We start from the raw sequence: 15,734 nt of genomic DNA on the forward strand, positions 1-15,734 counted from the left end.
TTGTTTGTGATATTATCCTGGAGGTGAAGAGGATGTTGAGATGGAAGGAACTGGAACACCTCCTCCAGGCTGGGTGGTCAGAGAAGCCTTCCCTGAGAAACCTTTGACTCATCTAAGGTTTGAAAGGTGACAAGGAGAAGCCAGCCATGTGAAGGTCTGGGAGAGGATCATTCCAGGCCCTGGCCTAGGAATTGGTTATATTATTTCATGTAATTCTCACAATAGCCTCAGATAAAATTATACCTCTTTCGGAGGCTGAAAGGCTAAGTTACTTGCTTGAGGAAGTGGTAGAGATAAATTGAGCCCAGGTCATCAGATACAAACTGCCCTTTCAGGTAGTGTTTTTGAAAGAAAACAAAGGTAAAAACTCAGCATTTTATCTCAGAGAAATAAAAGAATAAATGGCAGCTGTCGTGAATGATGCTGTCTCAAAAACAATTCTCCTCATAAGTGGGTCCTCAAGGCAGATTTCCCTCTTCCATACCTTTTCCTGGGCCAGCTTCTTAGTCCAGACGGCCTTTCTTGCTTCTGCATGCCCATCCACATCCTTCCATCTCTTGGGGCCCAACTCCAGCTCCACTTCTCAGGAAACCTTCCAGGAGGGCTCCAGGTCCTGGCAATTAAAGGAAATGTCTTCCAGAGAGGGAACGAGTTCTGTCCAAGGTCACAGGAAAGGGGTGTCAGAGCCAGGAGGTCAGACTCATATCTAGGCCTCCTCCTGACCCCCAGGGAAGGGCCCTTCCTCCCTCCCCCCAGGAGCACTATCCCAGCTGCTGGGCCTCCTCGCCTCATGCCCAGTAGGCAGCTGTGCATTGCCTTCTGCAGGCTTCAGTTCCCGCCCCCTCCCTCTCCACACTCAGATTTCCTTCTGGGAGGAAAGAGCATTTTTTTTTTTTTTTTTTTCGCAGAGATGACTCTGTTCTTGTGGCCATAGATTACTCTTGACACCTAATTACTGTATATCATCATGCCATAAAATAATGATTGGAGGTGTCGCTGTCCCAAATTTGCGCTCATAAAATACGTGTTCTTTTTGTTTTCCTCCTCTGCATTTGTCTGGGAGAAAAGACAGGCAAATTTATTCCAACTTTTTAGAGGAACTTTAAGCACAGGAACAGAAGAAATTTAGAGGTGGGTGGTTTTAAAAATACCCTGCAGAGGGAGGAGGCCTCGGCCCAGCTGATTTTATGTGGCCTAGGGAGAAAATGAAGACCTTGGCTGAGACATTGTCTCCTTCTAACCTGCATTTCTTTGTCTTTGCCTGCCTGGCAAAAACCCCTCCTCCATCTTTTTCTCCCCAACCCTCTGCTCCCCCATCGCCTCTACCTCGCATCAGGCCCCTCTAAGGAAACACTGGAATATGGTGGAAAAGATTCCCATTCTAATGTTACCCAGGCTTGGTTTCAAATCTTGTCTCTGCTGCTCGCCAGCCCTGTGATCTTGGGTAAGCTCTGCCGCTTCCGGAGTCTTGGTTCAATCACATAGACGATGGGAAATAATAAATACTACTTCTGCCTCACACAGCTGCTCTGGGGATTAAGAATAAAACCGTAGATGTAAAGCATCTAGTAAGGGATCTGCCACAAAAGAAGGGCTCAACAAACGTCTGCCGCTTGTCCAGCCCACCGAAGTTCTCCTGTTTGTTCTCCTAGAATCCATCCTTACCTGATTAACATCTCCCTTCTCTGGCAAGCTCAGGCTGCAGTCAGGAGTCCGGAGGAAAGCCATCTGATTAAACTGGCTGGCACGGGGGAAGAGCGGCTGAGATCCATTCAGCCCTCCGAGGGGCATCAACAAGGACATTTTGAAAGGGCAATCTGATTTGTCACAGGGAGGAACCAGTGAAGTTAGCTTGTTCCACTGCTCTGGCTACACAGGGAGGCCCCCACAGGACCCCTGCAGGTGGCTTTCCAGCCTCTTGTCCACCTTGATGGAGATGAGTTCTTTGCCTCCTGAGGTGGCCCATTTAGAGTTAATCTCCCTGGGGCCTCATGCTCCCCTCATCACACCTCTCCCCCACCTGGAAAAATATTCTCTCTGGGCTTTGGGAGTGGTTCTTTAAACCAAGATAATTTGTCTTGTGGATCCAAACCAACTTGCCAGCGATTCCTGCCTTAGAAGGGGGGACTTGAGGACTTCCAGGTGGGGGCAGAGTGAATGGCTGCAAGATGGGGGGCCTTATCCCATCTCACCTCTGCCTGGCAAACACCTCAGCTCTCAAGGCTCAAGTCAGAAGCCACCTCCTCTAAGTGCCTTTCTCAGCTTGGGGTATTTCTCTCCTACTCTGAGATTTCTGTGCTGGATTCTTCCCTGGGGTTGGCCCTCTTGTCAGTGGCTGGGTATGGGTCTGGGCCGCCCTCTGGCCTGGGATCCTCACTCTCAGGGCACCCTAAATGTTTGTCAGGCTTGTTCAATGTCTGCCTCTCTAGGTTGGCAGCTTCACTAGGGTGTGGCTGGATCAGCCTGCTCACTGCTGTATCCCAGGTGCCTAGTACAGTGCTGCCACACAGTAGGTGCTCAGTGAACACTTACCTCCCGCTTACTGTGTGCCAGTCACCATTCTAAACACTTTACATCTGTCAGCTCATAGAACCCTCAGGACAACCCTAAAACGTGGGTTCTATTACCATCCGGGTCTAGCATGGTGTATAAAAGCAGGGATCCTGGAGCCAGATTACTTGGATTTTTATTCTAACTCCACCACTTATTTCCTGTGTAAACTTGGTTGTTACTTGACCTGTCTGTGGCTCATCATTCAATGGGAATAACTATACCAAGTCATAGGGTTGCTATGCACTTAAATTAAGCGTTCACATACATACAATGTCTATGTATTAGGTACTATTTTCATTTTATGGTAGCAAAAATTGAGACACAGAGAGTTTTGGTAACTTGCCTAAGGTAACACAGCTGAGGAGAGGCAGAGCCAGGACTCATACTGTCGGGCTCTGCAGTCCATGCTCTTAACCACGACCCTGTGCTGCCCTTACTGAAGGCGGATTTGAGGACCTGGCTTCACGCACACTGAGAAGAGCGTTTAGGCCCCTAGTGCTGGTCCGGGCCCGTGACTGAGCCTCTCTTCCCCGAGTGAGCACAGAGCGCGGGGACTCCCCAGAGGGTGGGAGGGTGGCAGCCAGGCCAAGGAGGCGCGAAGAGCCGCGGCCAAGGGCCTCGGAGCGGCGACTCTTCCTTCCGCCAGTAGGGGGCAGCCGCGGCTGCCGCCGGTGTCTCGGGTGAGCGGCCGCCAAGCGCCGCACGCAGCGCCGGAGGAGCGCCAGAAGGACCCTTGGAGGTCACGCGAGCGCAGGCGGCCCCGAGGCCTCGAGACGGAGCACTTCCCGCCCAGGTCACCCAAGGGTCCGTGCTAATGTGGTGTGGCCCCTCCCCATTCCCTCGTCCCCAGCTCTTCCCTAAAGCCCAAGAGGCCGGTTCAAGGAGCTCCAGAACCCAGGTGGTTTGGGCCCCTGCAAGGTCCCGCGGGAGGTATGAGTGCCAGTCCTGGCTGTGCCACTGCGGTGCTGTGTGACCTTGGGCAGGTCGTTACCCTCTCCAGCCCCAGCTCCCGTCCACTGTCCTTGGGAGGACGCGCGGGCAGCCGACACGTTCTGTGACTGTGGTAAGGGTACCGCTTTCATTGGAGCGTGCGCCGGGCCTAGGCGGGCCAGAGTCGACCCAGCCCGAGCGAGAGCCTGTCCTGGCGCCCAGTGCGTGTGGGGTCCGGACCCCTTTCCCGGAGCACTTGCCGAGCTGGCTGGGAGCGGAGCGTCCGGAGCCCGGCAGGGGGCGCTGCCGCATCGTGCGCCTCTTCCCCGCGCGTCCTCCCAAGGACGGTGTGGACGCGGCGGGCGGCGAGGGGCAGTGCAGGCTGAGTGAGGTCCGGCCGCGCCCACACCAGCGCTGCGGGGCGGAGGTCGGCAACACCGTCTGGGGCGTCGACGGGGCAGGGCGAGTCGTCTGGCGCCCCAGCTGGCCTTTAGCTGGTTTCTGGTTCTGGGTGTGGGGTGACGGGGTGGCGGGGTGGGGATGGGGTCTACCAAACCAGCGCTGGGGTCCCAGGCTTTGCTGCGTGACCTTGAGCGGTCACTGTTCTGTCCGGGCCTCGGTTTCCTGTCTCTGTAATGAGGGGTTCTTGAGGAAACCAATTCGTATTGTATGTGAAAGTGCTTCAGGAAATCTGAGGCCCGGGCTGGATGCAAATAGAAAGGCTTTTATCGAAAAACAGCCATCTCCTGTCTCACCCAATCCATCCTCCCAGTTCTGCACTCTAATGGCAACCACTTTAGCCACTTTTACCTGTATTTTCTGGCATTTACCCTCATGCTTCAAAATAATATGCTCATGCTGCGATTTCTTAATTTACCAATGCTAGACTTTATTTGTTGTCTCCCTGTTAGAATAAATAAGGAATTAGCTGTCTTCCAGCCCCATGCGCATGCCCGGTATTATTTGAAGCACTATTTTTAGGTAATTCAGTGATCAGCATTCCTTTTAAGAAAATGGAGCTGTTAGTTTTCCCAAAACCTGTATCAGAACTGCCACGGCTTCTCATCCTATAGCTTCCCGACAAAACCTCCTCTGTCATGTTCGGTATTCTGCCTTGAGGAATGCTCCCTCCCAAACTGCACTACCCAGCTGTCTGCAGGAACCCTCTGGTCCAAGGGTGTCTCTCCAGGATCATTTCATGGTCCTCTGTCTCTGTTGGTTTGCTCCCTTCTTTTGAAAACTTTAATTGCTTCCTAAGAAATTGGGCAGGGGTGGGGGAATTTTCATCCATGTGGACTTTTCTGTATTCTGCCCTTGCACTTGATCAATAATTCAGCTAAGCATAGAATTCTGGGTTGGAAATCATTCTCCTTTAGACATGGGTGCCCTGCACTGTCTCGAACACCTAGACTGACCCTTGAGAAGCTTCATGCCTTCTGATTCATGTTCCTTATGTGCAACTTTTCTTTCTCTCTGGCTGTTTTTGAGGATTTTTTTTTTTAATCTTTGGAATTCTGGAATTTCACAAAACATGTCACATGGTGGCTTTTATCATTCATTGTGCTAGGCTCTGGGTGGCCCTTTTCAATGTGGAAACTTGTGTCCTTCAGTCCTGTGAAACTTTATTTTTCCTTAGTAATCTTCTGTCTGCTTGCTCTCCACAACTCCTGCGAGTTGGAGCTTGGGCCTCCAGCACTGCTTTTCCTGTGTCTTTTCACTTTTCTGTATTTCCCTTCTCCTTGTCTTTCTCTTCTACTCTCTAGGCTATTCCGTTATATATATGTCCCAACCATTCTACTGAATTTTTAATTTCAGCTATCATACTTGTTCATTCTCTGTTCTTCCTTCCCCCCACCCCACAACATAGATACAGCCTCTGTATTTATCTCTCTGAGGATATCAATAGTGATTTTTTTTTCCTCCTGTTTGCTGACTTATCTCTGTCTCCTCCAGCTTCCCTCTTTTGTTTGGTTGCTTTATTGTGGTCTCTCTGTGGTTCTGCATCTCTCCTCCTGTTGGATGGAGGCTTCTTTAATCTTTACTGGTCCTTGGCTTTTGTCCATAGTTAAGGATAAGTGTCCAAGAAGTTGACTGGCATTGGATGTCTGTGAAGGCAGATGGGGCCGATTTCCCTCTGGGTGGACCAGACAGGACTTGGCCTTTTGTTTTGTGGGGGGGACACATAAATATCAAAAAAGGGGAGTTCTTTTTTTTGGGACTGCCCTGTTTCTTCAGTAAGGTAGGATGGATATGGTGAAGAGGATGGATTTTGGTGTCAGACCACTTGGGTTTGAATCTCAACTCTGCCACTTTCTAGCTATATGACCACGGACAAGTCACTTAATCTTTCTCTGCGTTTCCTATCTGTAAATTAGGCCTAATAAGAATAGTACTGCATGGGTTGTTGAGTTTATTTATGTAAAGTTTTTAACCTGGCATATAGTGATAGGTCTGGAGTCACTGCTATGTTCTTTATAGAGTGGGAAGACGGCTTGGGCAGGGGGATCTGGCTGTTCCCTAAGCAGATTCTGTTAATCATTGCTGTTTTCAGCCCTTTCTGGCCTTCAAATCTCATGCCCTTTTCCCCCTCTACAGGCAGTTGCCTTTCTTCTCATTGGTACGCCTTCTGCAGGTCTTATCTAACTGAATAGAAACCAGTTGGCTAATAAAAAAAATTGTTTCAAGCAATAAATCATTAAAAATGATTTTATTTTATTTTGACTGAAAACATACACTGATGCCTATTCCATTTTCTTTGAGTTTGGACCTGTTAGTTGGAATTCTGTGAGGTCTTTCTTGCACAAATCCCAATGCATAAAACATTGTCCACCGTTTCCAGGTTCACCTTTATTGTGCAACTAAAACTTAAAAGGCACTTATGGAACAATTTGAGTACAGATTCCTTCTAGATTTATGTGATTTCCTCCAAGTCTGTTACAACTGCTTGTCTGTAACTCAGATGAACATTTTTTCTTAAATGGCAATCTGCTTTCATTGAGTCTTTCAAAGCGTCCAACATGGTTTTCATAAAACAACTCCCTTTTTACAACCATATTTTATTGGTTTATTAATATTAAATGGAATCACATAATTACAAATGCAAGTGCCACTGGCATAAACAAGTTTGGGAATAAGCAATTGTTTCTGGGAAAGCAGACAGATGAACTGGAAGAGATGTATTTGGGCATTCGAAGGAACAGCCTACCTGACGAGGTTTTCAGCCCATAATGTTTGTAGAGAGACTGGCGAGTGTGGCTCTCCTGAGAATGCTCACCCAGTGTTGGTGGATCATGAAAGCTTAGGTTGTGTTGTGGCTTCTGCCACTCATACCTCCATCTCCCTTTAATCTTATAGAAATTTGTTGAACTCTCTCATCCATAAATGACTTGTCTTCCTTTCTTCCTGTCCTTACGGGTTTATATCTTCTCTTTTCCTGTTATTTTAAGGGAGAGAGTATAGAGAAGGCAAGCAGATAAGACTTAAAGTTCAATTTTTATCCAATTCGTTTTTATCCAGACAATTTTATCCAGTCTTTTTTATTTAAGACTCCCAATATCCAGTAAGCAGCAGATCTGCACAAAGGTGACAAAGCTGTAAGTGACAGAAGTTTGAAACTCAGGTCTCTCTGAGGCTGTAGTGGATACTGTGTTGTTTCTGTCTAGATCCCCTCTCCAGGGTCGACACAGCACCCCCCACCTGCTGGGGATTTTGGTTGCTGGCTAGTCCTGTGCCAGCTCACTGGAAATTGCTATTGGCTATGGGAACTGCCTCACTCTAGCATACTCTTCCCTTCAGGGGTTGCTGTGACCACGATTGGCTGAGGCAGGGATATAAAAGCCCAGCCCTCTTTCCCCAACTTGAGACAATTCTGAGGGGCCACCCTAGCTCCAAAGTTCCATAGAGGATAGACTGAGATGTTGCAATTCATTATGGGTCAGCTTGGCCCCATGCCCAGCTGCAGGTGCGACTCCAAAGAGCACTCTCCAATGAGCCTTCTGCACACAACTCTTAGTTCCAGAATCTGTCTCTAGGAAGCCCAATATAAGGCAGAGGCCATGGTCTGTGCTCATCCTGGCACCTCTTCAGGTAGTGGAGACTCAGTTCCCAGGCTATTTTGGGGCAGGATTCATTAGCAAGGAGAAAACTATGATAGTGTCTCACACAAGACCAGGAAAGAAAGGAGAGAAGACTCATGCTTGGTATTGAGTAGATGCTCAGGTCATGTCTATTGCTGGTGATGGCACAGTAGAATGGCCCTTGGTAGGAGGCACCAGGCTTGAATTGTCTAAATAATAAATAACCACCATCCAGGAATTGAAACGTGCTCAGCAGTTTACATGCCATGTGTGCTTGCATGTTGCTGTGTGATGCATGTGTGACTGCAGGCCCCACCTTACAAATGAGGAATCAAAGGCTTTCTAGGGTCACTTGCCCAGGGAGTGCAGGGCTGGGCTCAGCTCCAGGGTCCTCTGACTGACTCTCCATTCCCTGCTTTCTCAGGTGGTTCTACTGGGCACTAGTGAGTGACCTCAGCTCTATAGGCTTGTTTCTCTCTGGCAGGAGAAGTGAAGTCGTTTAATCTGAGAAGCATTCTGGGACCCCCAACAGGGTCTCTTCCCTTTTCCAATGGTTTCCAAGGTATCGACTGCTGCATCACATTTGAGTCACCATGGGACTGGGGAAACTGTCACAGAAGCAGATCTGGCTTATGGACAGGAAACACAAGGGAGAGATAAGCAACCACTTTCCAGGATAAAAAGCATTTAAGGACGGGATCTCTATGGCAGTGTTGGAACTTGTTTGTTTGTTTAGTTTTGATGTTTTTCTTTAGTGACCCAGAGATGATCTTTCCAAGACACACTGATTTCTGGTTGGATATTTAAACAACGGTGTGTGGCATTTCAGAGTCAGCATTTCCAGGCTGCTTCTGCTCTGTCTTCATGGCATCACTGGCCTCCATCTGAACAATTGCGACTTCTTCATTATCTCTCTTTTGTTGTTGTTTGGAAATATTTTTATTTTGTCTCTGCTCTCTAAAAAATGTTTTATTATGGAAAATTCAAACTTATACAACAATAGAGAGAATAACATGATGAACCCAATGTACCTGTCAGCGAGTTTCAGCAGTTACCAGCCCGTGGCCAATCTTGTTTCACCTGCTGCTGCTCACTAGTCTCATCCTATCCTGCCTCCAGGTTGTTTGGAAACAAACCCAAACAGCATATCATCACATCTATCAATGTAATGATGCATTAAAATGTATAATTATAATATCATTACCATACCTAAAAATAACAAAAAATTCCCTAATATTATAAAATATATAGCATTTAAACTTCCTAGGTTAACTTATAATTATATTTTATTGTTTTACAATTTGTTTGATGCAGGATCCCAATAATTTCATATGTTGCAATTGGCTCATAGTGTCTTTATTCGTTTTTAATGTATACGCTCATCCCTCTTCTTATTTTTCCTCAGCTGTGTATTTGTTGAAGAAACTGGGTTGTTTATCTGTTTTCCACATTTGGATTTTGCTGAATGAGTCCCATGGTGGTGTTTAATGTGTTCATCTGTTCCCTGAGTTTCCTGTATATCACTAGTTGCATCTAGAGGTCTCATCAGATTCGGATTTGATTTTTGGCAAGAACGCCTCGGAGGTGGTGCTGTAAACTTTTACCAAGGAGCACAAACTGCCTAATTGTCCTCTCTCTTTTTGTTATTAGCAGCCGTTGATGATTACTGACTAGATCCATTATTTCTTCAGAATTTGCATATTAGTAATATTTATTTATTTATTTATATATTTATTTATTTATTTATTTTGAGACAAAGGCTTGTGCCAATGCAGTGGCATGATCGCGGCTCACTGCAGCCTCGACTTCCCAGCTCACGTGATCCTCCTACCTCAATCTCCCGAGTAGCTGAGACTACAGGCATGCACCACTAAGGCAAGCTAATTTTTTGTATTGTTTGTAGAGATGAGGTTTCCCCATGTTGCTCAGGCTGGTCTCAAACTCCTGGACTCAAGCGATCTGCCCACCTTGGCCTCCTGAAGTGCTGGGATTACAGGTGTGAGCCCCTGCACTTAGCCGTAATAGTTTATCATTTTTTTGTTTGTTAGCTGGATTTTTATAAAGGGTAACATCCTTTCATAAACTACTTGGTTACCCTGAGGTACTGTTCATTCAGGAAAGGCAGGGTAAATGCTTGATTCTCCCCATTTGTTTTCGGTTTTAAAAATAATGAATTTGTTCTCTAGCATTATCCAAAGGTAAACAATGAGATTACTTCGTATCATTATTAACTCATAATGAGTTCATATGGGTTTAAATACTTGAGATATGTTTCAATCCATTTCAGTTTTTATCCTTTTTTTTCAAGCTTAATTCACTTTATTTTTCTTGTATAAAAACGCTATGTTGTAGCCACAGCTGGAGCCTGGGTCTGCTGCACGGAGTCTCTGGCATGGGTCTTGACTAGGTGGTCAGTGAATTCCTGATAGGGAGACTTGGTGAATACAGTCTCCTTCCAGAGGTTGGGGGTCAGTTACCTGTAGGTCTTAGAGATGGCATCAAAGGTGGCCTTGGTGAAGTTGCCCAGGGTGGCAGTGCAGCCCCGGGCTGAGGTGTAGCAGTCATTGATAGCAGCCATCATGAGCAGCTTCTTGGGCACAGGCACTGAGATGATGCCAGTGCCCCTGGGTGCAGGGATGAGGCGCGCCAGCACAGAGCCGCATCGGCCTGTCACCTTGCAAGGGACGGTGTGGGGCTTGCCGATCTTGTTCCCCCAGTAGCCTCTGCGCACAAGGACAATGGAGAGCTTGGCCAGGATGATGGCCCCACGGATGGCAGTGGCCACCTTCTTGGAGCACTTAACACCCAGACCGACGTGGCCATTGTAGTCCCCAATAGCAACAAATGCCTTGAACCTGATGTGCTGGCCAGCACGGGTCTGCTTCTGCACCGACATAATCTTTAAAACCTCCTCCTTGAGAGAGGCCCCCAGGAGAAAGTCAATGATCTCGGATTCCTTAATGGGCAGAGAGAAGAGATAGATCTCCTCCAGGGACTTGATCTTCATGTCCTTGACCAAGCGGCCCAGCTTGGTGACGGGCATCCACTCCTTATCCTCGGCCTTGCCTCTGTGAGCTCCGCAGCCTCAGCCCCAGCCATGTCCGTGGCGGCGACCCCGGCCCCCGGATGCCGCTGCCGAAACCTCCGCGGAAGCCACTGCGGTTCCCCATCCCAGGGTCCCCAGGGCCTCCCCCTCGCCCTGCTGCTCCGGCGTCATCTGCCATTTGGTGTTTCCTCGGAGAAGCTCAGTTTTTATCCTTATTAACACTCAAATTATCCTGTTTTTGGCTAATGGAAACCTCTTCAACTTGGCTTCCAAGCCCTTTTGATTATTATCCCAGTAGTCTCTGCTAGCTTCCCTGCTTTCTAGAATGACAAGATATACCATTTTGTACATTTCCTGCCCCAGAACTGCAATCTGCCTCTCCGAGGAACCTTTATGTTTGTTTAGTGGGAAATGATATTTAGAGGCCACAGTCTGGGTGCTAGGGGTTATCTTTTTAAGATCATATTTGGTACATACAAAAGAGTATATGTATTATTTATGTAATTATGAAGCATAATAGTAACATGGCTGCCTATCAGCCACAACCCAACTTAAGAATTGGAACATTATCAACAAGAGGTATGTGCTCCTCCTTTAACTTAATCCTCAGACTCCATCCAAAAGGGTGAATTGTGTATTTATTATTTTCTTGCTTAAAAAAGCTTTATCACATATGTATGTATTCTTAAGTATACATGTTTAGCTTAGTTTTTGAGCTTTCTAAAAATCATACAATATTTGTTGTCTTCTGGACCTGTCTTATTTTTACCAATGTATTTTTCTAAGATTTATCTATTTTTTTAAAGCTGTAGTTCATTTATTTTCAATGCTATATAATATACCATTATAATATACAATGCTGTATAATATACCAAAATAAATATACAATTTATTTTATCCATTCTCCTGGCTGTGGACATTTGAGTTGTGTTCAGTTTTTGCTACTACAAATATTTAGCTAAGAGAGTGCTGTTACAGGCGTCCTTGTTCACAGCCTCAGAAGAATGTGCAGGAGTTTGTGTGGGGCAGTGGTTATCAAACATTTTACTCTCAGGATCCCAAAGAGCTTTTGTTTATGTGAGTTATATCTAAAGATATTCACTATATTAGAAATTAAAGCTGAGAAAAATGTACTTATTAATTCATTTTAAAATGATGGTAAGAAACTCATTATATGTTAACATAAATCACACACTTTACATGAAAAATAACTATTTTCTGAGACAAAATAAATGGAAAAGGTGACGTTGTTGACATGTTTGCAAATTTCTCTTTTTTTTTTTGTTCTTTTTTTTTTTTATTATACTTTAGGTTTTAGGGTACATGTGCACAATGTGCAGGTTTGTTACATATGTATCCATGTGCCATGTTGATTTCCTGCACCCATTAACTCGTCATTTAGCATTAGGTATATCTCCTAATGCTGTCCCACCCCCCTCCCCGCACCCCACAACAGTCCCCGGAGTGTGATGTTCCCCTTCCTGTGTCCATGAGTTCTCATTGTTCAATTCCCACCTATGAGTGAGAACATGCGGTGCTTGGTTTTTTGTCCTTGCGATAGTTTGCTGAGAATGATGTTTTCCAGTTTCATCCATGTCCCTACAAAGAACACGAATTCATCATTTTTTATGGCTGCATAGTATTCCATGGTGTATATGTGCCACATTTTCTTAATCCAGTCTATTGTTGTTGGACATTTGGGTTGGTTCCAACTCTTTGCTATTGTGAATAGTGCTGCAATAAACTTACGTGTACATGTGTCTTTATAGCAGCATGATTTATAGTCCTTTGGGTATATACCCAGTAATGGGATGGCTGGGTCAAATGGTATTTCTAGTTCTAGATCCCTGAGGAATCGCCACACTGACTTCCACAATGGTTGAACTAGTTTACAGTCCCACCAACAGTGTAGAAGTGTTCCTATTTCTCCACATCCTCTCCAGCACCTGTTGTTTCCTGATCTTTTAATGATGGCCATTCTAACTGGTGTGAGATGGTATCTCACTGTGGTTTTGATTTGCATTTCTCTGATGGCCAGTGATGATGAGCATTTCTTCATGTGTTTTTTGGCTGCATAAATGTCTTCTTTTGAGAAGTGTCTGTTCATGTCCTGCGCCCACTTTTTGATGGGGTTGTTTGTTTTTTTTTTTGTAAATTTGTTTGAGTTCATTGTAGATTCTGGATATTAGCCCTTTGTCAGATGAGTAGGTTGCAAAAATTTTCTCCCATTCTGTAGGTTGCCTGTTCACTCTGATGGTAGTTTCTTTTGCTGTGCAGAAGCTCTTTAGTTTAATTAGATCTCATTTGTCAATTTTGGCTTTTGTTGCCATTGCTTTTGGTGTTTTAGACATGAAGTCCTTGCCCATGCCTATGTACTGAATGGTATTGCCTAGGTTTTCTTGTAGGATTTTAATGGTTTTAGGTCTAACATTTAAGTCTTTAATCCATCTTGAATTAATTTTTGTATAAGGTGTAAGGAAGGGATCCAGTTTCAGCTTTCTACATATGGCTAGTCAGTTTTCCCAGCACCATTTATTAAATAGGGAATCCTTTCCCCATTGCTTGTTTTTGTCAGGTTTGTCAAAGATCAGATAGTTGTAGATATGCGGCATCATTTCTGAGGGCTCTGTTCTGTTCCATTGATCTATGTCTCTGTTGTGGTACCAGTACCATGCTGTTTTGGTTACTGTAGCCTTGTAGTATAGTTTAAAGTCAGGTAGCGTGATGCCTCCAGCTTTGTTCTTTTGGCTTAGGATTGACTTGGCGATGCGGGCTCTTTTTTGGTTCCATATGAACTTTAAAGTAGTTTTTTCCAATTCTGTGAAGAAAGTCATTGGTAGCTTGATGGGGATGGCATTGAATCTATAAACTACCTTGGGCAGTAGGGCCATTTTCACGATATTGATTCTTCCAACCCATGAGCATGGAATGTTCTTCCATTTGTTTGTATCCTCTTTTATTTCATTGAGCAGTGGTTTGTAGTTCTCCTTGAAGAGGTCCTTCACATCCCTTGTAAGTTGGATTCCTAGGTATTTTATTCTCTTTGAAGCAATTGTGAATGGGAGTTCACTCATGATTTGGCTCTCTGTTTGTCTGTTATTGGTGTACAAGAATGCTTGTGATTTTTGTACATTGATTTTGTATCCTGAGACTTTGCTGAAGTTACTAATCAGCTTAAGGAGATTTTGGGCTGAGACAATGGGGTTTTCTAGATATACAATCATGTCATCTGCAAAGAGGGACAATTTGACTTCCTCTTTTCCTAATTGAATACCCTTTATTTCCTTCTCCTGCCTGATTGCTCTGGCCAGAACTTCCAGCACTATGTTGAATAGGAGCGGTGAGAGAGGGCATCCCTCTCTTGTGCCAGTTTTCAGAGGGAATGCTTCCAGTTTTTGCCCATTCAGTATGATATTGGCTGTGGGTTTGTCGTAGATAGCTCTTATTATTTTGAGATATGTCCCATCAATACCTAGTTTATTGAGAGTTTTTAGCATGAAGGGTTGTTGAATTTTGTCAAAGGCCTTTTCTGCATCTATTGAGATAATCATGTGGTTTTTGTCTTTGGTTCTGTTTATATGCTGGATTACATTTATTGATTTGCGTATGTTGAACCAGCCTTGCATCCCAGGGATGAAGCCCACTTGATGATGGTGGATAAGCTTTTTGATGTGCTGCTGGATTCGGTTTGCCAGTATTTTATTGAGGATTTTTGCATCAATGTTCATCAAGGATATTGGTCTGAAATTCTCTTTTTTGGTTATGTCTCTGCCAGGCTTTGGTATCAGGACGATGCTGGCTTCATAAAATGTGTTAGGGAGGATTCCCTCTTTTTCTATCGATTGGAATAGTTTCAGAAGGAATGGTGCCAGTTCCTCCTTGTACCTCTGGTAGAATTCAGCTGTGAATCCATCAGGTCCTGGACTCTTTTTGGTTGGTAAGCTATTGATTATTGCCACAATTTCAGAACCTGTTATTGGTCTATTCAGAGATTCAACTTCTTCCTGATTTAGTCTTGGGAGGGTGTATTTGTCGAGGAATTTATCCATTTCTTCTAGATTTTCTAGTTTATTTGCATAGAGGTGTTTGTAGTATTCTCTGATGGTAGATTGTATTTCTGTGGGATCGGTGGTGATATCCCCATTTTCATTTTTTATTGCATCTATTTGATTCTTCTCTCTTTTCTTCTTTATTACTCTTGCTAGCGGTCTATCAATTTTGTTGATCTTTTCAAAAAACCAGCTCCTGGATTCATTAATTTTTTGAAGGGTTTTTTGTGTCTCTATTTCCTTCAGTTCTGCTCTGATTTTAGTTATTTCTAGCCTTCTGCTAGCTTTTGAATGTGTTTGCTCTTGCTTCTCTAGTTCTTTTAATTGTGATGTTAGGGTGTCAATTCTGGATCTTTCCTGCTTTCTCTTGTGGGCATTTAGTGCTATAAATTTCCCTCTACACACTGCTTTGAACGTGTCCCAGAGATTCTGGTATGTTGTGTCTTTGTTCTCGTTGGCTTCAAAGAACATCTTTATTTCTGCCTTCATTTCATTATGTACCCAATAGTCATTCAGGAGCAGGTTGTTCAGTTTCCATGTAGTTGAGCGGTTTTGAGTGAGTTTCTTAATCCTGAGTTCTAGTTTGATTGCACTGTGGTCTGAGAGACAGTTTGTTATAATTTCTGTTCTTTTACATTTGCTGAGGAGAGCTTTACTTCCAACTATGTGGTCAATTTTGGAATAGGTGTGGTGTGGTGCGGAAAAAAATGTATATTCTGTTGATTTGGGGTGGAGAGTTCTGTAGATGTCTATTAGGTCCACTTTATGTAGAGCTGAGTTCAATTCCTGGATATCCTTGTTAACTTTCTGTCTCGTTGATCTGTCTAATGTTGACAGTGGGGAGTTAAAATCTCCCATTATTATTGTGTGGGAGTTTAAGTCCCTTTGTAGGTCACTCAGGACTTGCTTTATGAATCTGGGTGCTCCTGTGTTAGGTGCATATATATTTAGGACAGTTAGCTCTTCTTGTTGAATTGATCCCTTTACCATTATGTAATGGCCTTCTTTGTCTCTTTTGATCTTTGTTGGTTTAAAGTCTATTTTATCAGAGACTAGGATTGCAACGCCTGCCTTTTTTTG

General features: G+C 44.6%; 1 long non-coding RNA gene and 1 pseudogene across 1 annotated transcript in view; one reads left to right on the forward strand and one right to left on the reverse strand.

Annotated features, from left to right (window-relative positions):
* LOC134734570 (uncharacterized) overlaps positions 1–15,734 on the forward strand; it is a 247,910-nt gene that overhangs the window by 68,288 nt on the left and 163,888 nt on the right. The gene's annotated exons all lie outside the window — the stretch shown is intronic.
* LOC129468879 (small ribosomal subunit protein uS5-like) lies at positions 9,901–10,783 on the reverse strand (annotated as a pseudogene).

The sequence above is a fragment of the Symphalangus syndactylus genome, chromosome 12, assembly GCF_028878055.3.
Source record: "Symphalangus syndactylus isolate Jambi chromosome 12, NHGRI_mSymSyn1-v2.1_pri, whole genome shotgun sequence".
In the NCBI taxonomy this organism is placed as follows: Eukaryota; Metazoa; Chordata; class Mammalia; order Primates; family Hylobatidae; genus Symphalangus; species Symphalangus syndactylus.